Source organism: Bos grunniens, chromosome 20 (assembly GCF_055505025.1).
Source record: "Bos grunniens cultivar Pamir isolate PY7600 chromosome 20, Bosgru_T2T1.0, whole genome shotgun sequence".
NCBI classification, from domain to species: domain Eukaryota; kingdom Metazoa; phylum Chordata; class Mammalia; order Artiodactyla; family Bovidae; genus Bos; species Bos grunniens.
Window position 1 is genome coordinate 18815447 of NC_141184.1, and position 27093 is coordinate 18842539.

The window sequence follows — 27093 nt, forward strand, 5'->3', positions numbered from 1 at the left end:
ACTAAAGAAAAACACTGACTTTGTTCTGTTCCGCGTTGTATTCCCACATCTAGGAAAAATGTCTGGAACATGGTAGACAATAAATATTTGATAACTAAATAGATATATATGTTATAAACCTATGTCGATCACAGAAGATTTCTGTGTCAGGAAAATAGTAAGTAAAAGAGATGATTTAGATACTATCAGCAATAGCTTGTTAATATCACCACTGTGACCACCACCACTACCATACTCTACCCAAAGACACACACAGACACACATTGTGTGCTGAGCTGTAGACACTCATAGTTTCACTGTAGTACCTAAGAGTGGAGTACACAAGATGTTTGGTAGGGCTTGGCATGGGTTTTCCATAAAGAGTGATGAGCAGATAGAAACTTGGGGTTAAGTGCTTACTCCTCTCATGGAGAATTACAGAAGCAGTAGGGTTTCATTGGGGTTGCCTGTGATGTCAAGGGCAGAGAAGCAATGGTACAGGACAACAAGCATATGGTGAATAAAGAAGGAGCGAAGTTTCTATGAGCAAAATGGATGCCTCCTGAAGATGGCATGGCCTGAGCCCCGCTGAAAGGTATTTGCTCACTAGGGCAAGAGTGTTTGTGAAATGGAAATTAGGTGTGAAATGGAAAGTTTTACATTAGAGTGGAGGGGACTTGGACAGATCTGAAAGTGAGTTGCCATTACCATAGAGAAATATTCTAACTGTAAATAAATGGAAGACCATGGGATCTCTCCATGGTCCTACGGAGGGAAGGTCAGTGATATGACAGGACACACTTGTGAGGAAGTGATAGGAGAAAAAAATAAAGGCATCGAGATCTTCTGGATTTGAACAAGTGCAATAAATTCTTGTTTATGCATGTTGCATATCTTAAATCAAGTATCATTTGAGTCTGAAATTTCTTTTAAAAAAGGCAAGACAGCAAATGTCAAGGAAAAGTGCAAGAGCCACTTACACATATACACAAACACACTGGCCTTTGGAAAGCAACAATCTGATACTTGAAAGAATATCTTTAGACTTATTCAAACCATTAAAAGAACTGTTTTTTTCTTTTTATTATTATTATTATTATTTTTTACTTTACAATATTGTATTTGTTTTTCCATACATCAACATGCATCCACCACGGGTGTACACGTGTTCCCCATCCTGAACCCCCGTCCCACCTCCCTCTCCATACCATCCCTCTGGGTCATCCCAATGGCATTAAAACATGTATAATATCATATAGGAAATGAATCGCCAATCCAGGTTCGATGCAGGATAAAAGAACTATTTTAAGTGAAAGTGTGTAAAGCAGCAATTGGAATTATCTGTCACTGGCATGAATAAGAATCAAATTATATTTTACAATCAAAGCTTCAGCTGCATAGTAATCTTGACTGATTATTATAATTAAAAGTAAATGAACAATATGTTAATTTCACAAATACAGTGTTTGTTAAAATGAATCACTTTTATATTGATGTGACTGATGTCATAGATACATTGCAACTAGAACATTTCTTCCTTGGTATGTTTGATGGAAGACTTTTCAACAGTGAAGCAATTATTTTAAGTAAAATTCTGTTTAAAAGCAGAAAAAAATAGAGCTCTAAAATAGATCTTCTACTATAACTTCTTTCAAAACATTAGATTTTTTCTTATTATTTACATTATACTCTTAGAAAACTAAGAAATAAATATCAGACATATAACTATTTATAGCTCCTTAAATAACTATAACAAATCATAAGTTGTTATAAGTGGGAGAATTATTTACTACCATAATCTAAAAATATATTAAGCTACTGAATATATATAAATTATTATGGTGGTGTCAGTAGAGGAGATATATTTTATATGAGTTTTATTGAACTATAGTTACAGAGTTGGTTAAACTTTTTTTTAACTGTATTAAGAATACCTGTTGAGATGTATTCAGTAAGTTTAATTAATAGACACTTACATCCTTACCTATATTTAATTTTTTCACCTATTTTATAATTTTTTTAGTAGATTCTACTCTTACAGATGGTAATGAAACACTAGAAACATTACATAATTTATACTAAGTTAGATGCTAGTCCTAAGGCAGTTGTTTCAATAAGAAATCAACATAGTATATCTCTGTATTTTTATTTTTTAAACCACTCATTTAATTTTCATATTTAATGCACAGAAAGTTAAATTTGCCAAGTATATATGCATGTTTAATATTTATTTTTGATACTAAATTAATTTAAAAATTGTATCTCTAAAACATCTAATATGTAAAGGTACTGTCACATATGCTTTGGATAATACAAAATTATTGATTCATTCTGAAATGATTCCTCAATAAACTTATAATGTTAGTGGAGAGACAAGTCATCCATGTACCAAATTTAAAAATACAATATAAATAATGCAAATATTTGAAGTTCCAAAAGTAAGGTAATTAGTGAATGATATTCTCTTTGCGAATACACTTTATGAAGAAATAGTACAAATACTTCCAGTATAGTAAAACAGTGTTTTGTTTTGTTTTTTCAATTTGATACCTCCTTGGAAGATGTACCTTCTTGAAATGCCTCTCCTCCCTGGAAGTGCTTCTGGTTCCCATTATTTACTAACTTGTTAAATTGCTTATGGGCTTCCCTGGTGACTCCAATGGTAAAAAAAAGAAAAATTGTCTGCAATGTGGGAGACCGGGGTTCGATCCCTGGATTAGGCAGATCCCCTGGAGAAGGGAACAACTACCCACTCCAATATTCTTGCTTGGAGAATCTCATGGACAGAGGAATCTGGCAGGCTACCAGCCCACAGGGTTATACTGTCTCTCTTCTGAATATTCAAACTTCCTCATCACTAGCAATTTGATGGTTTCTCTGGAGCATGAGACTCTCCATGTCAAAAAATAAACACATAAAATAAATATTTTCTTCCTTTTGCACCATCTCTAGCCACCACCATCTATCTCATCTTATCACCTCAAAGAGTATTTTACTTTTATATATGTAACGCCACGTTTACTGTCTAACTACTCTGACTCCTGCCCTCAGAACCCACTGAAACTGTTCCATATAAATTTACTACCTACTTTGTCAGCCTGGCACTTTAACACTTACTTGATGTCTCTATCTTCTCTCCCATCCTGATCACTCTCTTTAATTTTCTCTGATGCACCCACTCTCAGTCATTCTCCTGATTTTAACTGCACTATATCCATCACACTTCTCCATACACACATAAACACAGTTTCTTCACTAATCACTAAGAGCATGAAACTATTCTATTTAACTCACCAGCTAAACATAAGCCATTGGCAAGGTCTTGCCCACTCCAATACATCCCAGGCAACTGTTCTTGCACTCATTTATTTTCTAATTTCTAATCTCTTGACCCAATTCCTTTCTCCATACATACCAGATCCTCCCATTTTCACCTTTTTCATCCAATTCAAATCTCATAACTGGTGAGATCCAAGCCCACTTTTAGCAATATAATCAACATATATGTCCTTCCTCTCCCTTTCCTGACCCTCAATGTTGCAATATTCTATATACATGTCTTCTACATCTAAGCCTATAGAAAGATATTAATAATTTATAGTTATAGATAATTTATAAAAACCACCCAGACTCATAGAGGATCCGTTTGCAGTTATGTTTTCTCATAACACCTTGGATCTCAAAACTATGCTGAAATCATCTCTTCCCCTAGAAAGCTTTCCGACCAATACTCTCAGGATATATGTCAGCATTCTTTTACTTTCCACAATGTCTTAATCCACCTTGTGCTCATACATGACCAGCATGTGACTAAGCTCTTATCTCATTAAGACAATAAAAGTCATGGTACAAAAATCAATCCTCACTCTACTCATAAAAATTCATATCTATCTAATCTTTGTTTCCTCCACCCAATATTCTGTTTATAATTGGTTATTCTACTAGATTACAAGCCATTTTTATTCACATCTCAGAAATCTAAAAACTTTTTTTTTCTATAAGTTCAATTTCTACTCTACTAGCCAATGGCACCCCACTCCAGTACTCTTGCCTGGAAAATCCCAAGGACGGAGGAGCCTGGTAGGCTGCAGTCCATGGGCTTGCTAAGAGTCGGACACGACTGAGCGACTTCACTTTCACTTTTCACTTTCATGCATTGGAGAAGGAAATGGCAACCCACTCCAGTGTTCTTGCCTGGAGAATCCCAGGGACGGGGAGCCTGGTGGGCTGCCGTCTATGGGGTCACACAGAGTCGGACACGACTAAAGCGACTTAGCAGCAGCAGCAGCAGCAGCCTCTTACTCTTAGTGTTTCAACATATTCAGATCTCTCTCGTCAAAAGTAGCAAAGCAAATACAGAATATTCTGATCCTATTTTCCTCTGCAATTTTTCTTTTCTTGGCCACAGACATCATTCTTTGCATTTCATCCCCAACTTATTCCTCAGCTCATTGTAAGCTAACTAAATTCCCTTACAGTTCAGTTGGCATTTCTTTTCTAAGACCATCAAACTGATTTCTTTATGGTAAAGGCAGTGTGTATCAAGACATGCTGTGGCTTTCTGCAATGTTTGATGGTAGTGGCCTAATTTTCTTATTGGAACGATTCTGAATTTGGCTCAATATCAAAATGTGTGTTTTGTTTCATTTTCCTTCTACCTTTTGGTCACTTCTTGTTGACCTCTTAAATTAATCTTTTCACAAACCCTATCTCCTGTTATTATGATGTCATATCACCTCTCTCCTCAACCCAGACCATTTCTTTTGACTAGGAAATTTTTTTTTTTTCAGGTAGAAGAAAAGTAGCCAGTGGTGACTCACTAGTAACTCACTAGCTGTGTAGTTACAGTTTTTCATGTAAGACATTTACTTATTTAAGGAAGCTTTGCTTTTGTACAGTCTCTAAGTTGTGCCCAACGCTTTACAACCCCATGAACAGCAGCATGCCAGGCTTCCCTGTCCTTCACTATCTCCTGCTCAATAGGTCAGTTCATTTTTATGTAAGTTTCTAAACTAGCCTGATAAATTGATAGTTGATCGATATTCTTTTTATTCGCAAATGTAGAGGTCTTTTTAATTATTATTATTTTTTTGTCATATGAGAATGTCAATGGAATGGGAGTATGGTAAAGAATAAACCTGGGACATATTAACAAGGCTACTAAGACACTGACATTTTATTTATAAGCATATAAAATCGAATTGTTAATTAAAAAGTTAGACCAGAATTTAGAATCACATGTGGTTCTAAATCACATTTGTCTTGTGGACCTCACATAACATCATCTAGGCAATTTATTCTTCTGTCTTATTGAATATTCTCAATAACCATCAAACCCCAAAACCCTAACCAAAGATACATGCTGATTATGAATGGCACATTAAAAAGATCTGCTTCCCAAACTCTATATAAGACCAGGGGTTATTTCAGCTATAAAACAAGGCTTGGAAGTCACTAATATTTGCTCTATTTAGTTACTTTTCAGTACCATTAAAAAAAGATCTGTATTTTGGTCAAATATTTTTTAAGTATGATTCTCTATCAAACACAATAATTATTTTTATATTTCTGTAACTCTTGTTTCTTATTAATGATACACAAAACTGACTTACTAAGTTACAATTACACCATTTTCATTTTTAATTTAGTAAAAGTTTTTGTTTTTTCTTATTTTCTTTCCAACTGTTTTCTCTTTGGACAAGCTTTTTCCTCTCTTAATTATGTATATTTTTGTATGGTTGTATTTCTGGGCAAGAGGCCCAGTTGGTATAAATTTTGTATTTTCCTCACATAGTATCCCATATTCTGTTTTGAGAGAAGCATTATAAATTAATAATATGATTAGAGTGTTACTCTCATTATTTATTTTCTATAGAATTTAGCACATTAAGGTATATTATTTGCAGTACTCAGCCATGAAGAAGGCCACAGCTTGGTTAGTTTCCATGCGTTGCAGTTATTAGCATCTATTTTTTTTCTTTTGTATATTAGTCATACCCCTAATATCTTTTATTTATTTATTTTTTAAATTAATTTTATTTTATTTTTAAACTTTACATAATTGTATTAGTTTTGCCAAATATCAAAATGAATCCACCACAGGTATACATGTGTTCCCCATCCTGAACCCTCCTCCCTCCTCCCTCCCCACACCATCCCTCTGGGTTGTCCCAGTGCACCAGCCCCAAGCATCCAGTATCGTGCATTGAACCTGGACTGCATCTCGTTTCATACATGATATTTTACATGTTTCAATGCCATTCTCCCAAATCTTCCCACCCTCTCCCTCTCCCACAAAGTCCATAAGACTGTTCTATACGTGTTGGTGGGAATGCAAACTAGTACAGCCACTATGGAGAACAGTGTGGAGATTCCTTAAAAAACTGGAAATAGAACTGCCTTATGATCCAGCAATCCCACTGCTGGGCATACACACTGAGGAAACCAGAAGGGAAAGAGACACGTGTACCCCAATGTTCATCGCAGCACTGTTTATAATAGCCAGGACATGGAAGCAACCTAGATGTCCATCAGCAGATGAATGGATAAGAAAGCTGTGGTACATATACACAATGGAGTATTACTCAGCCATTAAAAAGAATACATTTGAATCAGTTCTAATGAGGTGGAGGAAACTGGAGCCTATTATACAGAGTGAAGTAAGCCAGAAGGAAAAACACCAATACAGTATACTAACGCATATATATGGAATTTAGAAAGATGGTAATGATAACCCTGTATACGAGACAGCAAAAGAGACACTGACGTATAGAACAGTCCTAATATCTTTTAGGAATATGAAATAGAACTTGTAAGTTTTTTTTCCCCCTAAATTTACCATGAATGATAGTTCTTAATGATCCAGGTTGCATAATGTTCTCTTCATTAGAAATAGTACTTTATATTTATTTATATTCTAATAATTATATGTGTATAATAGAAAGTTCTTTGTGGATCAGTGTGGGACACAGATATATCAAATTACACTAGGAATCAGGGCACCTAAGACACAATTCTGCATCATTTACTAAGGTTTTGAAAGACTCACAGAAATGGAATTGATGACTCTAGGCTATAAGATATAGGTAACAAATTAAAATACCTTCTCAAAATCAAATATCCCCTATTCTTTTAACATTCAATTCAAAAGTGATTTGATATATATACTTCTGGGATGAGGAAAGCTGAAATTCCTAATATAGGAATTTATTATTGTCTAAACCATCTGGTTGGTAACAAAAATATACTAGGTTACTGAGACTTATGACCATCTATCTTATTAAACCCAGTAATGTACTTAGTTATTAGTTTCCCTAGGGACTTAGATCGCAAAAAATCTGCCTATAATGCAGGAGGCTCGGGTTCAAACCCAGGGTTGGGAAGATCCCCTAGAGAAGGAAATGGCAACTCATTTCAATATTCTTGCCTGGAGAATTCCAGGAACAGAAGACCTGAGGGAGTTACAAAGAGTAGGACATGGCTGAGGGACTAACACTAATGTATCTAGTTATTACTAGATCTTTCTTGATATGCTCACATGTCATATATATGCCTTCACTTCCTATATGTATGGATTATTAATATTATTTGTGAAATTATGTTTTAACTATGTTCTACTTGATTTTTCAGGTTTATTCAACTTAATAAAGTGAATTTGATCATTTCATATGGTCTGGGAATTAGTTGCCTTATTTTCTATTACACATAGTTTACCTGGAATCTAACAAAGCAAAAGCTATCAAAATTCACCTCATTTCTCTTAACAAGTAGAGGATAAAATAGTCAGTATTAGCAGTCAAAAGCTTTCTTGAGACATTATCCTGATTAGACAAATGTGATAAAAGCATACTCAGAGAAGGAAAGAGAGGTGGAAAAAATATGGTTGTTAAAACACTGTCACTTATGTGAAATGATGATTCAATGTACAGAGCAAGAGATCTGTGTATCAACAAGTGATTTAGGTATATGTTCAGGTGGGATACTGGAATTGGTGGTCATGATCATGAATTCCGTTCATCTATGGTCACTGTAGTGATGTGTTGAAAACTCTTTTATGTACAAAATCTCACCTATACACAAAAATTTAAAACCATAATTATGTAGCAACTGATGAATTTTAAAATGGAAAAACATAAAAATATAAAAATTGAACTTTAGCTGGGTTGGTCACTCCTAGGGGTAACTGAGTGCTCAAACTTCAGTGATAATTGATAAAGGGCAAAAAAGTCCATTCATATTACTTTAGAAATCACTTGACAATCCCATCAGTTTACAAATTTTGATATAAGGCCTAGAGACATTAGGTAGTCTGCAAAGATTAAAATTCTGCATTATAGCAGAAAGAGTTGTTCTGATTTCCAGATAATGCTGATTGACAATAAATAAAAAATATTTAGCTTATTTGTTTATTTCAAGTTAAGACAATAAAATATTTTTCAATATCTCAATTTAATGTCTATAAATATATTACAAAAATTAAAATGGTAATCATAGCAGTGACTTTTTAAGCACCATCAATAGATTGCCTTATGACCCAGCAATCCCACTGCTGGGCATACACACTGAGGAAACCAGAATTGAAAGAGACATGTGTACCCCAGTGTTCATCGCAGCACTGTTTATAATAGCCAGGACATGGAAGCAACCTAGATGTCCGTCAGCAGATGAATGGATAAGAAAGCTGTGGTACATATGCACAATGGAGTATTACGCAGCCATTAAAAAGAATACATTTGAATCAGTTCTAATGAGGTGGATGAAACTGGAGCCTATTATACAGAGTGAAGTAACCCAGAAAGAAAAACACCAATACAGTATACTAACGAATATATATGGAATTTAGAAAGATGATAATGATAACCCTGTATGTGAGACAGCAAAAGAGACACAGATGTACAGAATAGTCTTTTGGACTCTGTGGGAGAGGGAGAGGGTGGGATAATTTGGGAGAATGGCATTGAAACATGTATAATATCATATATGAAACGAATCGCCAGTCCAGGTTCGATGCATGATACTGGATGCTTAGGGCTGGTGCACTGGGATGACCCAGAGGGATGGTACGGGGAAGGAGGAGGGAGGGGGGGTTCAGGATGGGGAACACGTGTATACCTGTGGCCGATGTATGGCAAAACCAATACAATATTGTAAAGTAATTAACCTCCAATTAAAATAAATAAATTTATATTAAAATATGAATGGGTGCTAGAATATAAAGGGAAAAATAAAAATATACTAGCTTTATAACAGTAAACATTTAAACTTTTCTTACAGTTTGTTTTGCCAAATATAAAAACAAAAACTTTTCTGTCCTTAAGACTCAATAGCCAAACAAACAAAACGATTCTAAAATGATTTAATTAAAATACATGAAAGAGTGTTTCATCTCTCATATATTTTTTTAATAATAAAGAAAGCTGTATTGGTGCCCTTTGCATGCATACTGGGACTTGGAGAAAAAGGCAATTTGAGGATTAAATTTGATGGTTTTTCTTACTGTCATAAATGATCTATATGTTTCATTACTTTATGAACTTAAATCCTCAGGCCATGGGTTCTTGAACAGAGTTTAAGTCAAATCTACATATTTGAAATAAATATAACTATGTTACAAGTGCACCTATGATACATTGAAAAATAAAGAAACAAAATCAGTATCTCATTAACTTTAAATTATAGTTATTTGGTTTTGTCAAGATACCATTAAAGTTACATTCTGTTAGTTTAGAATATGCACCCCAAATTATTTTGAGATTGTTTATGCTTTGAGTAATTTCAGCAGTTCTGGGCGCATTGCTATTTAACCATCACAAGTCCCTTTTTCTTTTTCCCTTTTGATATGTCATCTTGCTAAATAGGATATACTGTTGACCCTTGAAAATATAGGGGTTAGGGTGCTAACCCTCCACACAGTCAAAAATATGCTTATATTTTTATATCCCAGCTTTTTGAATGCACAATTTTACATCTGCAGATTCGATCACCTGCCTGTGGATTACTTAGTACTGCAGCACTTCATTATGGGAAAAAAAAAATCTGCATGTTAGTATTGCTTAATCAAACTGGCAAAGAACATCTACAAAAGGTGAACAATCATCATACTTAATGCAGAAAGAAAAATGTTTTCCTTTTACCCTAAGATAAGGAAACACACAGGGATATCCTCATCAATTCCTTCATTACTGTACAGGAGGTTCTTGTTAAGGAATTGAAGTGAGAAGAAGAAAAAAGGGCAAGCAAATTGGAAAGGAAGAAGTATAAGGTATTTCTTCATAGATAAAATGTTCATCTATATAGGAAATCTGATTGAAACTATAAAAAGTGAATATACTTAGTTCAGTAAGATTGCAAGTTATAAAAGCAGATACAAAGAAAATCAGGTTGTCTGTATACTATCAACAAAGAATCAGAAAGTTAAATTAAAACATATTATCAGTTATGACAAGCAAAAATTTATGAAGCACTTAAGGTAAGCTGACAAAATATATGAAATATCTGCATAACAAAACTATGAAACAAAGACAAGGATAACTAAAGTGGACCAAAATAAAATGAAAGAAATATTCTGTTCATGGGTCAGAAGATGTGATACTATCAAGATGTTTATTCTCCACAAATTCATTTATAGAATTAACATCATTCCAACTGAAATCCAAGTAAAGTTTTTCATTGAAACTGACGAACTAAAATTAAAATCCACATAGAAATGAGAAAGAACAACTAGAGCGGCCAATCAACAACAGCAATGGGGCCAAGAAATTAATAGAAAAAGGCTAATCCTGCAAGACGACTGAGCACACATGCACATAGCCCTGGCAACAATGATATTAGGAAAAAAAATTGGGTCTACACCCTGTACCATATACCAAAATCAAAGTGGATCACAGACCTAAACAGAAGAAATACCCTAAACCATTTAGAATAAAACGTAAGGTAAAAAGTTTGTGATCTTGGATAACATAAAGATGTATAAGATGTGACATCAAAATTATATAATCTATATCCATACCTACCTATTTGTCAAATTATCTATATGAAATATATGATAAAAAAATAAAAAGACAAATGACAAAAGATTAATTACTTATAAATCATTTTTCTTGTAAATAATTTATACTCAGAATATGTATACAAATCTCAAACTCGATAAGTGAGTGAGTGAGTGAAGTCGCTCAGTCGTGTCTGACTCTTCGCGACCCCATGGACTGTAGCCTACCGGGCTCCTCCCTCCATGGGATTCTCCAGGCAAGAGTACTGGAGTGGGTTGCCATTTCCTTCTCCAGGGGATCTTTCTGATCCAGGGATCAAACCCAGGTCAAACTCGATAAGGGAACAGGTTAACAAAGTTGGGAAAACATTTAAACAAAAATTTCACCAAGAAAATATATGGAAGCAAATAAGCACCTGAAAATATGCTCAACAACATTAGTCCTAAGAGAAATCAAAAGTAAAACCACTAACTATTCTTTAACTTCTATTAAAGTAGCTAAAACCAAAAGATCAATCATACCAGGTGTAGACAAGGATGAACCTGAATTCTCAGATACTAATGGTGAGAATGTAAAATTGTACAATCACTTTGCAAGACTAAATATATATCTACCATATAATGTAGCCTTTACAACCCTTTTCATTCACTCAAGAAAATAAAATATAATTCTATATGAAGACTCTATATGATGTTCCTATCCACTTCATTTTTCTTAGCTAAAATCTGGAGACAAATCAAATACCTCTCAAAAGATGAATGGTAAAATAAAACCAGGGTATATCCATACATGGAATACTACTTGGCAATAAAAAAGATTAGACTGTTGGTAAATGCTTCTATATGGGTAAATGTAAAGATAAAGATTCTTAATGAAAGAAGTTAGACAAAAACAGAACATGTTATGTCATTCTGTTTACAAAAATTCTAAATTATACAAAGTAATCTATAATACAGTGCCAGATAAAGAGGTGGAAAGGCAAAGATGATTATAAAAAGGGGATTACCAAATGGACAGAGGAACTTTTCCAGATACTAGTAACGTCAACTGCCTTATGTTGATAATTTCACAGTATGCATTTATTTCTAATCATATCAAATTTTATAGTCTAAGCAGATGTTGCTTTTAATGTCAATTATACCTCAACAATGTAGTTAAAATCATTTATAAGTAAGAATATGAAGATATTTAAAAATCTTCCAAATATATCTTCACATCATCCTTGCTTATGTTTATTTTTTGATGGTTTGATGTTCATTTTTTTATTAAATTTATTTATTTTAATTGGAGGTTAATTACTTTACTATTGTATTGGTATGTTTAAAGTCTCCTTAGGTCTGGGTCTTAATATCTGGATACAATGATGTACACATGTTATTAGTTGAACATGTGTTAAGGAAAAAATAGAAAATATGGACTTCTTGAAAGGAGAATTTACTGTGTTAATTAGTCTTAAATAAAGTGGAAATATATATATATATATTAGAGAAAACATTATTCAAATATTTTAAATATATATTTGAATATGAAAAGGGAAAATATACAACACTACCATGATTGCTAATAGCAAAGAAAAAAAAATTGTAGTATCCAAGTATGGCTTCGATTTGTTAGATTTTTAAGACAATGAAGTTAACAAGGCAGTTAGCTTAAAATGTAAAATTACTTAGTTGCCAATGAGAGAAATGTCTCAACATGATTTTGTATTCAAATTAAGTGTAAGAATCAATTGAGTCGGTATATACGAAAATTCTTTACATGATGAAAATAGTAGACAAATTAATTTTCTGTATTACTTAGAAGAATGCTTCATGCATAGGTGTTTACAAATGGTTATTGACTAGATTTGATACATTACTAACTTTATAAATGACTCTTAAGTTTTCTATACCGTTCTTCTATTTTAACCAATAGCTTGAACAGCTGCTAAATAGGTAGCAATCTTTGAATTTATTTTACAAGTTCAGAGGCAATTTACAGTGTGGTAAGTTCTAAAGCAAAACACTAATAATAGTCTATAATTATACTGTTTTCTACTTGAATCCATTTAAACATCTGTAAACCTATGTTAAATCCATGCTGTCTTCTCGGAGGCTCTTCCCTGTGAGGGCTGAGGATATGGAATCTATTAAGGGCTCAGTTAACTACTTTGTGATTTCCAAATGCTTATTGCTATTTCATGCTGCTTGTTTACAATAGAAAGATCTATTACATACTACTTTAAGAATAGGAAACTATTTTGCAAAAGTTTAATGACATAGAAAAACACAAAGTTGAGAGAGAGAGGAATTAAAGAAAGGTTTATACAGTTAATCAGTGAGATTAGGAATCATTATGGTTTTCTTCTTTTTACCTTTTATGTTTCTTCCTTTTATGTAAAATAGATAAATAAATAACAATCAAATTAGAAGACTTTCTGAATATTTTATTTATACTTCTTTTGAAAATCTGTAAACAAGCTTATTACATATGCACTCTACCTTTGGGTAATGAAAGAGAAAGTGTTTGTTGCTCAGTCATATCCAACTCTTTGCAACCCCATGGACTGTAGCCTGACTGGCTCCTCTGTGCATGGGATTCTCCAGGCAAAAATTCTGGAGTGAGTAGCCATTCCCTTCTCTAGAGTATCTTCCCAACCCAGGGACCAAACCCTGGTCTTCTACAGTACAGACTCTTTACCATTTGAGCCCCGAATGATAACAAAAAAACGTCAAATAGAGATATGTTTATTGAGATATTTATATGTGTCAGGGATTGCCTTATTAGCTACTCCTAACAACCTTTGTTGTTTTCTCATTTGTTTTTGTAGATGATAAACATTTAGGTGTAATTTTCTGTATCTTAATATCTCATAAGTGCCAGAACTGAGATTTGTCCCCAGGTCTCAGGTTTCTCTGAGCCCAGATTCCACATTTAAGCATATATATCATTGCATTATGTCAGTCCTAAAAGTTGAGTTCCTGACCATGGTGTGAGTGTGTGATGTGTGTTTTTCTTGCTGGCTGAGAGAGAGTTTAGGAATAAAGATGTACAGGTGCTTTGATGGCAAAAATGAGATACTATCTCCATACAAATAATAACTCCTAACTCCTCAGTGACATATTTACATATTTTAAAAATATACAAATCATGCTTATTTAGAGGCACTGTTTAAACTCTCAATAAATAATTGTCATCTAAATCTGATATCTGAAAGATTAGTTAAGAAGATTGAGGAAGTTGAGGAAATGAAAGTTACAGATTTAGTCAAGGATATGGGCTTCCCAGGTGGCATTTGTGGTAAAGAACCCACCAGCCAATGCAGGAGACACGGGATTGATCCATGGGTGGGGGAGAGCCCTTGGAGGAGGACATGGCAGCCCATTTCAATATTTTTTCCTGGAGAATCCCACAGACAGAGGAACCTGGCATACTACAGTCCATGGGGTCTGTCCGACAAAGAGTCGGACAAGAGTGAGTGACTAAACACAGCTTAGCATGCATGCACATACATAGGATAGGTTTCATATACCAGAACTTTGTCTCAGTGCAATCCCTAACTTCAAGTTGCCTAATAAATTTAGTTCCTATTTGTACCAATTCACAATAAAGCTATACAAAGGAATATTGGAGGACAATTACATTGTATACATGATCCAGATGTAACAATTATGAACGTTTTGGCATTTATGTTTTGTCTACATATTTTGATGAACTCTTTTATCACAAATCCCAAATATAAAAGAAAGTCCTTCTAGATAGTATGAAGCTTTAAAAAATACATTTTCTTACAGAATGAAAAGAATGATAGCATTATTATAATTAATAAAATGCTGTCATTCTGTGCCATCTAACACCCTGTCTAGATAGAAATATTTATGTCTCCAACTATATTTCTACATTTTGTTATTTTAAACAGAATTCTGAGTCCAAAAGCTGAACTTGATTGAGATATTCTTTTTTAAGAAACTACCATTTAATCTTAATATATAAATAAATCAGAACTCTAAATGAAATAAATATATCATTACAGTAAACTCAATCATCATGCTTGTCACTGTAACCTGAACCAATGAAACTATACCAGAGAAGCCTCAATTCAAGAATTGTGTCTTTGGAACCACAAACCCACTCCCACTTCTAATTATTAAATAACGATCCTAAGGCCCAGAAAGAGTACATTAATTACTCAAGATCATACAGCTAACAGAGGTCAAAAACAAGAGCTGTCAGTAAAGCTTGGACCTCTGGACTCTCAGCTAAAGAATTTTGTGTTATTTAATTGAAAATGTATGGTAAATGGCTGAAATATTGAGTATTATACAGTATTTAGGAATTTTACTCAATATAAATATCTCAAAAAAGTCATCTTTAACATATGATTGAAAAAAGCAAGTAAATATAATTTACCATAAATGACAAGCAACATCCTTCCCAGGAGTTGCTAGTCATTAAAGAACCTGTTTGCCAAAGCAGGAGTTATAAGAGAAGCTGGTTGCTGATTTGATCCCTGGGTTGGGAATATCTCCTGGGGAGGGCATGGCAACCCAGTCCAGTATTCTCACCTGGAGAATCCCCTGGACAGAGGTACCTGGCAGGCTATAGTCCATAGGATCCCAAAGAGTCCGACACAACTAAAGCGACCTCACATGCATACAAGCAACATACAATCGAATAACAACCTCTCTTGATGGGTGCTGAATCTTGCGTTTCAAATTCTACTTTGCATGATCTAAACTAATATTTTCAGAATCAGACTGTCAGACCAAGCCATGATACATAAAACGAAAGTGAATGTTAATCACTCAGTCCTGTCTGACTCTTTGGGAACCTGTGAACTGCAGCCTGCCAGGCTCCTTTGTCCATGGAATTCTCCAGGCAAGAAAACTGGAGTGGATTGCCATGTCCTCCTCCAGGGGATATTCCCCACCCAGGGACTGAATCCCCCTGACTCCTGCATTGCAAATAAAGCCATTCTTTACCATCTGAGCCACCAGGGGTGCCTGAATGATACATAGGTGTGCACCAGATATTTTTCTGTTCAAAAAACTATCTCTGATATGGTTATGGGTATGATTATGAGTTCTGCTAGGTGACCTTTAGACATCATCTGCATTCAGTATCCCAAGACCCTGAGGCCCATATTGGACTAGCTTCATCATTTTAATAGTGGAAAATAACAGTGAAAACATATTCAAAAAATTGACCGCTTCCACAATGATAAAGATTTCCATTTTTAACAAGTTTTTAAATTTAAGAAATTGATTTAAGCACAAGGAAAGGATAGAATTTCTTATTTTAAAGAGGGTAAAAATGAAAATAATAAAGTTTACTTATGATGAAGAGGTACAAATGTCATATTTCTTGACACATTATGATTTTTAAAACTTCTGAAATTAAGGAAATTAATTGAATTTCTTTGAATTGTCATGATTTTACATAATTTACTATGTTTTTATTAAATAAAACTTGTTATTTATAATTTCCTCTTCTCTGCATCCAACTTTTAAAATCAATGGGATAAATGAAAAACCAAGATAATTTCCCCAATCAAGGCCGGGAAAAAAAAAAAAAAAAGTCTAACTGTGCTAAGCATCAGTTTGACATGGAGCTGTAAAACTTAAAAATCTTCTGTTTTGTCTTGATATCATAGCAGGTGATTTACTGGTGCCCAAAAGTTACATTAAATCAGAATAAATGGCCATTTGTTAGTAGATGTGTCTTCAGTTCTCTACAATGGCTTTTCTTGTCCTTGCAACATAGGCTTAATAAATAAAACCTGCACTCACACTAAAATCAGTCCAAACTTCATTTTACCTTCTTACAAAAACAATCTGGATACACCATTTCTGTGATAATGTTGAAATAGTTGACATTATGTTGCAGTATATTCTAGTTTAAAACAAGTGCTGTTATATCAAAAGAGATTCTAAAACATTTTTATATCCCCATAAATATGCCTGGATTTGAATCTCAAAACAAATGTGACCAAAAGCAATTTATTTCTCTGAGATAAAACAGAAATCACAACGATGGGAAGTTAAAAAGAACAGATGTCAAAAAAGCCTGTTGTGATATAAGAGAAAATTCTAAAATTATAGCCAGAAAACCTAAGTGTGACTACCCACTTGATTTAGATTGAGTACTAAGTTTTACTCTGAAGAAATGGGGGTATTAATACCTACCTCATCAGATTATGAAAAACACTCAGCCATATAATAATCTACATTGCAGCCCTCTCCCTGGTACCTGATACTGTAATTATACAAAATTACTCAGGGATTAAATAACATGATTTAAGATGGGTCACAGACCCCTGTTTAAACACACCACACCACACATTAAAAACACTTTAGACATAAAACACAATAAAAACCTATAGAGTCCGTTGTAGAACAGAAATCCTTGACATTGGAGTCATTCCCTGGCTCTGAGTTTTAACTGAAGTATGGTATCAAATTTCAGAAGGGACTAATCACTATTTTTGATTCACAGGCAAGATCCTAAGAAAAAAGGGCACTATAAAATCTAGATGTTGTAATAGTTGTTTTAAGGAATGATGGAGTGGCTGACAGTGACCTAGAGAATGACCATCAACATTTGAGAAAGAGCAGCAGTATATGAAATTTTGTAAAATATACATAGATTTGTAAAAGTAGTACTAAATACAAAATGTGGTAGAGCCAAATTGCAGTTGCTCACTACATGACTTGGTCATGAGTTAATTTTATAGAATATCAAATTAAACACATTGCAATTAAATGAGAAGATGTGTACAGAGGTTATATTATTATCCTTTTTTTGTTGTAGATTTACCTCATAAAAATTCTTTCTCAGGTTTTGCAAACTGTATTCAGGTGACTATGCATTATTTGTGTGCACCAATTATTGCATACTGTAATTAGGAAACCACTTATAAATGCAGCTGTGTTTTCTAACTGATCCATACTTCAGTACAATTTTTTTCTATCCCTTTGTTTTTTTTTTTTAATTTACTTAAAACCCTTTATTGTTATAGATCTATTGAGAATTTGATGAAAGGTATGCAAACTAGGCAAAAAGAAACAAAAATTTGCACATGTTGTGAAGGGATTTGAAATAGGGGTTCTAGTACTTTACTTAAAGGAAAGCAGGAAGTGAAAACATAAATCCACAGTTGGAAAGAAACCAATAATTCTACATACCAGTGAGCCTCAAGCATGGTACATATCTCACTGAATATAACTGTATACATTCCTGATGGTTAAAAACAAAGGATTGGTGCCAGAAGGACCCACAATCAATCTAGGTTTAGTGTCCTCCTCAATAAAATGGAGACAACTGCATTTACTAAGTAATAAATGCGGTTGTGTATCCAAACCACTTAGTAAATGGCTTGGACTGGGCATCTAATAATTTACACACATAAAGTTGAAGTATCCAGTATTGGGGAATTTTTCTTTTTTTTAATTAAGGAAATGTTATATGATAGGTTAACCAGCTACCATACATTCAGCTATTCTTGTGCTCAGCTTAGCACCTCCCAAGTCCTTCTAGTTTTCTCCTCTTCCTCTCATCTACCAGAGTAATGTCAATCACAATTCATTTCTTCTCAGTTAATGCCTTTAAAACTATCCAGCCTAAGAACTGGCTAATCTAATAAAATAGTTCATGCTAATGAACCTAGTCAAGATGTTCCTCCATCATCTCTCACCAAACCTCTGTTCTCTGATACTTTGTGTATTTTAGAAGCCATGCTCCATTAAACCAGCTCTTCACCATTTGTCCCTTGCTGCTGCTGCTAAGTCGCTTCAGTCATGTCCAACTCTGCAACCCCATAGACGGAAGCCAACGAGGCTCCCACGTCCCTGGGATTCTCCAGGCAAGACCACTGGAGTGGGTTGCCATTTCCTTCTCCAATGCAAGAAAGTGAAAAGTGAAAGTGAAGACGCTCAGTCATGTCCGACTCTTAGCAGCCCCATGGACTGCAGCCAACCAGGCTTCACTATCCATGGGATTCCCCAGGCAAGAGTACTGGAGTGGGTTGCCATTGCCTTCTAGATTTACACTATTATAATCATTGATCATATATTGAAGTATACATTTGATCAACTGCTTCAAGTCTAGTCATCATTTCAATTGAAGGCTCAGTCATAAACTTGGTAATACAAGAAATAATAATCTTGTGAAACAGGCAAAAGACAAATGGTATAGTTAATACCATTAGTGGAATTAAAAGTAAATATTTTAGCCATGAACCTCCCACACCAGTTTTTTTATAAAGATTGTCAAGATAAGGGAATGGGTCACTTAGAGCAGAAATCTGATTTTTCATGTGGTTCAAATGTGTTACATTAAAGGATTTATCAGGTACAAAAGTACAGCATTCAGTTTTAATTATAGCACAGATATCTCCCTGAGATGCTGTAAGATGTCAAGGGTCTTGCAGTTGTGTAGCACTGCCTTTCTCATCATAGAGATCTCAGAATTCAATAGGCTAATAGCCCGGTTACTATCATTTAAAGCTTATGAAAGTCGTCAAGACTTAGATATGGTCAATTATATCCTCCAACCCCATTGAAGGCATACACACACTAATATTTACTAATCTATCATATACCAAGTAATGTGCTTTACCAAGAGGGGAGGGAATTTAAATCAAAGATGAAAGGTAGAATGTAAATGCAAGTAAGTTATGGATACACTTCTCAATACAGTTAGTTAACTATTGTGAAGATAGACTTGGTAAGACAGAATTGGCATTCTGTGAGAGATGAAGCAAAGACATTCTGAGGGAAAAGGAAAGTTTTAGTAGTTTAAGACTTGGCTTTTAGCCATTATTACTTAATAATAGTAAAGATTGGTAGATAATAGCAAAAGGGAAAATTGAATTAAAATGAAAAGTGATACAGTATTTAGAAACAAGGAAATGTTTGAGAATAACTGCAGTTAAAGAAGACAGTATACTTCAAAAGATTCATTCATTTTTTTCAAATATGTAATAATTCACTCAGAAACAAAGCAATGATGATTATATGATGATTATTTTGTTATCTCCCAAGAAAATATAATTCTTTATTTATATACACAACATGCTTTTTCTCTGATTAATGTAAATTGTGTGATCACTGAATTAAACAATATTTCATAGAAGGCTTTTTTATTTTTCTTATGAAGTTGAAGATTTGGTGAGATTTAAATAGTGAAGAGATGGATTTAATGCCTCCTGGTTGAAGGATATTTCTTCAGTGAGATGTGTCAAGTAGATGACATTATTGAGTAAGTGGAAAGGTATAAATGTTTGACTTTAAGCAACATGGATAATGCTGTTCATCAACAAATGTGAAAGAACCTCGAGAGTACATAATAATATTCTTCTTATGAACTGTCAGGTTGCTTCCATCCTCCAGAGGATAGACAGTGCTCATAAATCTGCCATGCCTACATGACAAGAGAAAAACATTCAACCTAGAGAAATAAGCACACATTCTCCTTGCTAAGTCACTTCAGTCGTGTCCGACTCTGTGCGACCCCATAGATGGCAGCCCACCAGGCTCCCCCATCCCTGGGATTCTCCAGGCAAGAACACTGGAGTGGGTTGCCATTTCCTTCTCCAATGCATGAAAGTGAAAAGTGAAAGGGAAGTCACTCAGTCGTGTCCAACTCTTAGCGACCCCATGAACTACAGCCCACCAGGCTCCTCTATCCATGGGATTTTCCAGGCAAGAGTGCTGGAGTGGGGTGCCATTGTCTTCTCTGTTCTCCTTGCCATGGACTCTAATATTCAACCAAATGGCAGCACCAGCAATGAAAATGTTGAGAGCCCCTTTTCTCTTTAGTAGGGTAATCCCTAATTTTCACAATTACCTCCACACACCCTAATGACTGCAACTATAAACCAGAGTTTTTACCAGTTTAACCAAATCCAGACAAGCACCAATCCCAGGAAACATTCTGTAGATAGAGGCCCACTGAGGATTGTCTGGCGTCATTTGACTGTAAGTTTTACTCCTCTGTACTTAAACGTGTGAGCAAACTTTGAACTCAATATAATTACTTTTTACATTACATTCTTTTATACTTTTAAAATAACTGTCTAAAGTCCTATAAAATCATGCCATTTCTATTTTATCCACAATTCTCCTCTCAAGGATTGTAGTAATCATACCTATATCACAGCAAAGCTTTAAGGAGTAAATAAGTTTATAAACACCAATCAATGGGAGCATTTAATACTAGCAATTTGTAAGATGTAGTCATATAAATGACTATAAAAGTTTACTATCTATTGTGTGTTTATATCAGAGTTATGCAATTTATTTGGTTTCTCTATGTAATTATGTAAGGAATACTTATAAGAAAGTACATGAAAACAAATAAACAGAAAAATCTGAAACTATAATTAAGTATAACAAACATTATATAAACTGTATGAAGTAATATTTGTAGAAATTTATAGAATAGGACTACGTAGTACTCACATTTTTGAGATGATAAAAGCAATGAATAAATATTAAGTAACTTAAGTAAAGATGTATTATGCAATTTTTGTAAAAGATAAAAATAATCTATTGAAAATGACATCAGATAAGCTTCAAGTGTCAATATGTATAAATTATATACTCATACGAACTTCATTTAAATATAGAAAATTTTATTATTCAACAGTCTGTCAAAGTTGAAATATTTTTTTTTTACATTATGGAACAGCTATCAACTATTTTATAACATAGAAATGGAGTTTTTGGTTCTATTCCATTAAACATTCAACAGGTTTATTTTTAATTCTATTGGTTTTGAATTTGATTGATTTGTCTATTAGAGACAATTTAATCACAAATTAAAAGTGAACATGTGCCTTTATGAAAATTGCCTTTCTAAGAAAAATTTGAGGAAAGATTTCTGGTGATATTACAGAAGAGGATTGAGGTATTAATAATCTTCTGAAATGCAAGCCCTTTATGTAGGACACTGTTGGTTGTAAACTGGAGATTTTCTTTTTAAAGATGTAGATTGAGAGTAAAATTGCAAACATACTAATCAATTTAATGGCAAAAACTTCCTTGCTCAAGGATATTTATCTTACACCTGTCTTAATTTATTAAATACTGTATTGTCTTTATAGTTACATCCTCAAATATCATTAACGTATTTTACAATGGAGTTGAAGATGACTTTCAAGAGTCAAAGTTTAAGTGAGATTTCACATAAAATCAACATAAATATATGGTTAAACTTCAATTCACAAACAGTATAAAATCATTTTTAGCTTTTTTTATTTTCTCCTTTTTAAATAAGCTGCATTAATTTTGAATTTAACAGACACACTTATAGTTAAATTTATACTTAAATTCACTTATAAACAGTATCATACTATCTGTTTATTTTCCATATACCTCTGTATAAATATGACCTAAAGCCATGGAAACTTGGGCTAACATTAAAAATCTAATTAAGCTTTACCTTATAAGACAATAAAATATGTGATGCCATGCTTGTTCTAATATAACCCTTTCTGAATATATGCTATGAATCTTAGTTCTCACAGGCAGAACAAATGATTCAGTGTAAATATAATTCTGTTTCAATTACCTACAATCTTAAGGATGACACTGTAAAATATAAATATAATAAATAACATAATAAATTATACACTAGTGTTTCAATTTTCAAAGTTATTTATGTTACATTTAAATCCTACAGAATGAAAATGGATATAAATTTTCACATACACAAACCTACATTATTTTTTTGTAACAATGAAATATACTCATGATGATAGGTAAAGTCTTGTTTATTTGTTAGAAAGTAATTTATTTATTATTAAGATGATTAAGCTATTATATGTTTGGCACAGAAAGTTTCATAACACAAATTTTTATTTTTCTTTTACTCCTATGTGTTTCTGAATCCCACAAAGCATTTTCAGACAAAACTGGTCTCCAAAGCAAATACATTTTGAACCTATATGATTAAAAAAAAAAAAAAAAAACTCATTCTTGATAGGGTTTTCTGACATGGTCAAGTTCACAGTGTCCCAAGTGGAGGACTCAGGACAGATACGGGTGGTAGGGATGAGGCAGGGAGATCAACACTTGAAAACTGTATTACCGCATATCTTTTTTTTTTTTTTTTAATTGAATGGAATACAATGGTTTAGAGTTTGTTTGTTTTTACATTTAAAAGAGTACCACCAAACATCCATACATAGAGGTGTCTTTCTAAAATAATGAGAAGCACATTATATAAAACAACAGAATTCAACTTTGAAAATGTTGGTCGCTTTGATATGCTGGCATTTTTCATTATTTTTGTTGCTACAAATGAGCAGGATTTAATAAGATATTTGCATACTTACCATAAAAGCCAGCCAATTATATAGAATATTTACAGCAAAGTATATTTTACAGAAAATAAATGAAAACAGAACTTCTGATCTCATGGCTTATATCCTTATATTTCATCTTCTCACAAGAAATTCAGGTATTCAAGATATTTCTTATAAGTCAGTTTTATATCAGATCTCATTAGTTACCAAAATAATAGAGGGTATACTATTATTTTTATCTACTACTTACTAAATTTTCAGTATCTATACCTATTATATGTATTATTTAAATATAAGCATCATTGTTTTAACAAACCTGATCTATAGAACAGATTTACACAGATAAATTATGATTAATAGCCAGGAACAGTTATACCTCTAGAGTCAGATGTTGAAAGACATTATAAAACACAAATAAATTCAGTGCTCATTAGGAAAGAGATCTACATCTAGCAACAAGTTCAAATGGTTAATAAAAATGCATAATCTGATTTATTGATGTATTCCAAGCCCACACATACATAAAAGTACATTTTAGAAATAGTTTTTTTATATTTAAATATAGTAATATACCATTAATTGAGTTATCTGAATGTTAAGTTTTTATCTATTTTGCATTATCAGTCTCTTCCTTGAGCTTTCTCTTAAAACTATTTTTGGAAATACTTATGAAAGTCAGTCTAATATCAAGGTACCTTTGCTGGTTCTATAACATTTGAAAATGTGCCATAAGAATGAGTTCAAATTTTATTAGAGAAAATAATGGTATATTTTTAGAGAGTGAATTTTAAAACACAAAAGAAATTGTTCTGTCAAACCTCTAAATATCTAAGAATATAAAATCTTTAAGAGAAACAATTTTTATATTTCTATAACTTTTTAATATAACAGATATTACATGGAAAATTTTACCTTGCAATTCACTTTATGAATGTTTGATGATATATTTTCTTATGCGTGTCTGTGATTGGGTCCTGAAGAGAAAAAAAGAAAAAAATACATGAAGAACTTTTTAATCTTTATATCATAAAAAGCTATACATAACCATGGACTGTTGCCTACAAGTCTCCTCTATCCATATAATTCCCCAGGCAAGAATACTCGAGTGGGTTGCCATTTCCATTTACATTTCCAGGGCATCATCACCACCCAGCAATCAAACTCAGGTCTCCTGCCTTCCAGGTGTATCCTTTACCATCTGAGCCACCAGGGAAGCCCATAGAAAGGAACAGTTCATTACAAATTTCTTCATATCACTCAAGAATCCAACTCATGAGGACATAATGGAGGATGAGGAGCAAATACAGCAGTTTTTGAAGAGGCAAAATATTGAGAGAAATTGAACTACCAGATTTTTGTTTTTTTAGATCATAGCCTTCTGAAATAGAGACTCTAGTGGAATATCAGTCTCTTATGAGATTTGAACAATTTTAGTTACATTCTCTGAACCACTGTTACTTCAGTTGATTAAGATATATATGCTCTTCATAGAGGTTCAAATAATAACTTAGGGTTATAATCTATTTGAAGACCTTAGCTTTGTTCTTAATGTATAGTCAATATTAAAATATAAAGTATTAGTAGAGATTTCAAGTAATAAAATAATACTTATAAGAATAGTAATTAATAATAATATGCATCATAAATTCAATATTGTACTTTGAAACCATAGATTATGGAAAATATATCAGAATATAAATGCAAGAAATACTAAAATTTACCTAAAATATATGTAAAACAAGGCAGTTTTATAAATCAATATGAAGTATATTATTCTATAATTGGGACTGATGTTTGAGTAAATTAAGAATATTTTTCATATTTTATTATGTATACAACATAATTTCAATTGTATTGAAGTGCTTACATTGAAAAGAGAATATTAAAAGGAGAAAAATAAAAGGAAACATGTGTGATCTCAGAGGGTAATAAAGGTTTTTCAGAACTTAAAAGTAAATGGCATAAGACTTATTCTTATTCTTACTAAAATTATCTTAGCAAGACTTTAGGTGAAGATGTAATTTGCTATGAACTCTTTTTCCTAAAACTTATAGATCATTCATGCAATAATGATTTACTGCATACCTGATATGTACCAAACCTTATTATTCGTGCTAAGGATACAGCAGTGACCAAAAGAGACAAAACAACCACCCTCATGATGCTTACATTGTGGGGAGTGAGAGACAAAAGTATATACTTAAATAAGTTTGTATGTATTGAATGTAAAATCATTGTTTAATAATTGATAAAATGATTTTATCAAGTGCCATAAAAAATAGGCAAGAAGTGTTAAGAATTACTGGTCCTCATCCAGGGAGAAACGACATGAGAGATGATATTGGCATCCAGTAGAAAATTTGAAACTGCATAAAAATATTTGGTAATTTACTATCAGTGTGGAAATGATGACGTACACATATATTATAAACTCCATAAAATGAAAGACTGAGCCCTTTAAAGTCAGAGGAATGAGGAGGAGCCACAGTTAAAACAGGAAATAGTAGGAAGATGTCCTGGGAGCACAGTTAAGAAAAAGAGATTTGAAGTAGTTTGGAGATCTTGATTACATACCTGTCTGAGCGTTCAGTACAGTTTAGTTCAGTTGCTCAGTCGTGTCTGATTCTTTGCAACCCCATGAACTGCAGCACACCAGGCCTCCCTGTCCATCACCAACTCCCAGAGTCCACCGAAACCCATGTCTATTGAGTTGGTGATTCCATCCAACCATCTCATTCTCTGTAGTCCCCTTCTCCTCCTGTCCTCAAACTTTCCCAGCATTAGGGTCTTTTCCAATGAGTCAGCTCTTCGCATCTGGAGGCCAAAGTATTGGAGTTTCAGCTTCAACATCAGTCCTTCCAATGAACACCCAGGACTGATCTCCTTTAGGATGGACTAGTTGGATCTCCTTGCAGTCCAAGGACTCTCAAGAGTCTTCTCCAACACTACACAGTTCAAAAGCATCAATTCTTCGGCGCTCAACTTTCTTCACAGTCCAACTCTCACATCCATACATGACCACTGGAAAAACCATAGCCTTGACTAGATGGACCTTTGTTGGCAAAGCAATGTCTCTGCTTTTAAATATGCTGTCTAGGTTGGTCATAACTTTCCTTCCAAGGAGTAAGTGTCTTAATTCATGGCTGCAATCATCATCTGCAGTGATTTTGGAGCCCAGAAAAATAAAGTCAGCCACTGTTTCCACTGTTTCCCTATCTATTTGCCATGAAGTGATGGGACTGATGCCATGATCTTAGTTTTCTGAATGCTGAGCCTTAAGCTAACTTTTTCACTCTCCTCTTTCACTGTGATCAAGAGGCACTTTAGTTCTTAACTTTCTGCCATAAGGGTGGTGTCATCTGCATATCTGAGGTTATTGATATTTCTCCCAGCAATCTTGATTTCAGCTTGGGCTTCCTCCAGCCCAGCGTTTCAAATGATGTACTCTGCATACAAGTTAAATAAGCAGGATGACAATATACAGCCTTGACATACTCCCTCTCCTATTTGGAACCAGTCTGTTGTTCCATGTCCAGTTCTAACTGTTGCTTCCTGACCTGCATACAGGTTTCTCAAGAGGCAGGTCAGGTGGTCTGGTATGCCCATTTCTTTCAGAATTTTCCACAGTTTATTGTAATCCACACAGTCAAAGGCTTTGGCATAGTCAATAAAGCAGAAATAGATGCTTTTCTGAAACTCTCTTGCTTTTTCCATGATCCAGTGGATGTTGGCAATTTGCTCTCTGGTTCCTCTGCCTTTTATAAAACCAGCTTGAACATCTGGAAGTCCACGGTTCATGTATTGTTGAAGCCTGCTTGGAGAATTTTAAGCATCACTTTA

General features: G+C 33.7%; 1 protein-coding gene across 6 annotated transcripts in view; it reads right to left on the bottom strand.

Moving 5' to 3' along the window:
* The window catches only part of CDH18 (cadherin 18), a 1278664-nt gene that overhangs the window by 874462 nt on the left and 377109 nt on the right, over positions 1-27093 (bottom strand). For all 6 annotated transcript variants that reach the window (XM_086362510.1, XM_086362508.1, XM_086362509.1 and 3 more), the window contains one exon: positions 24166-24227. The gene's annotated coding sequence lies outside the window, so the exon portion shown is untranslated. The remainder of the gene's footprint in view (positions 1-24165; positions 24228-27093) is intronic.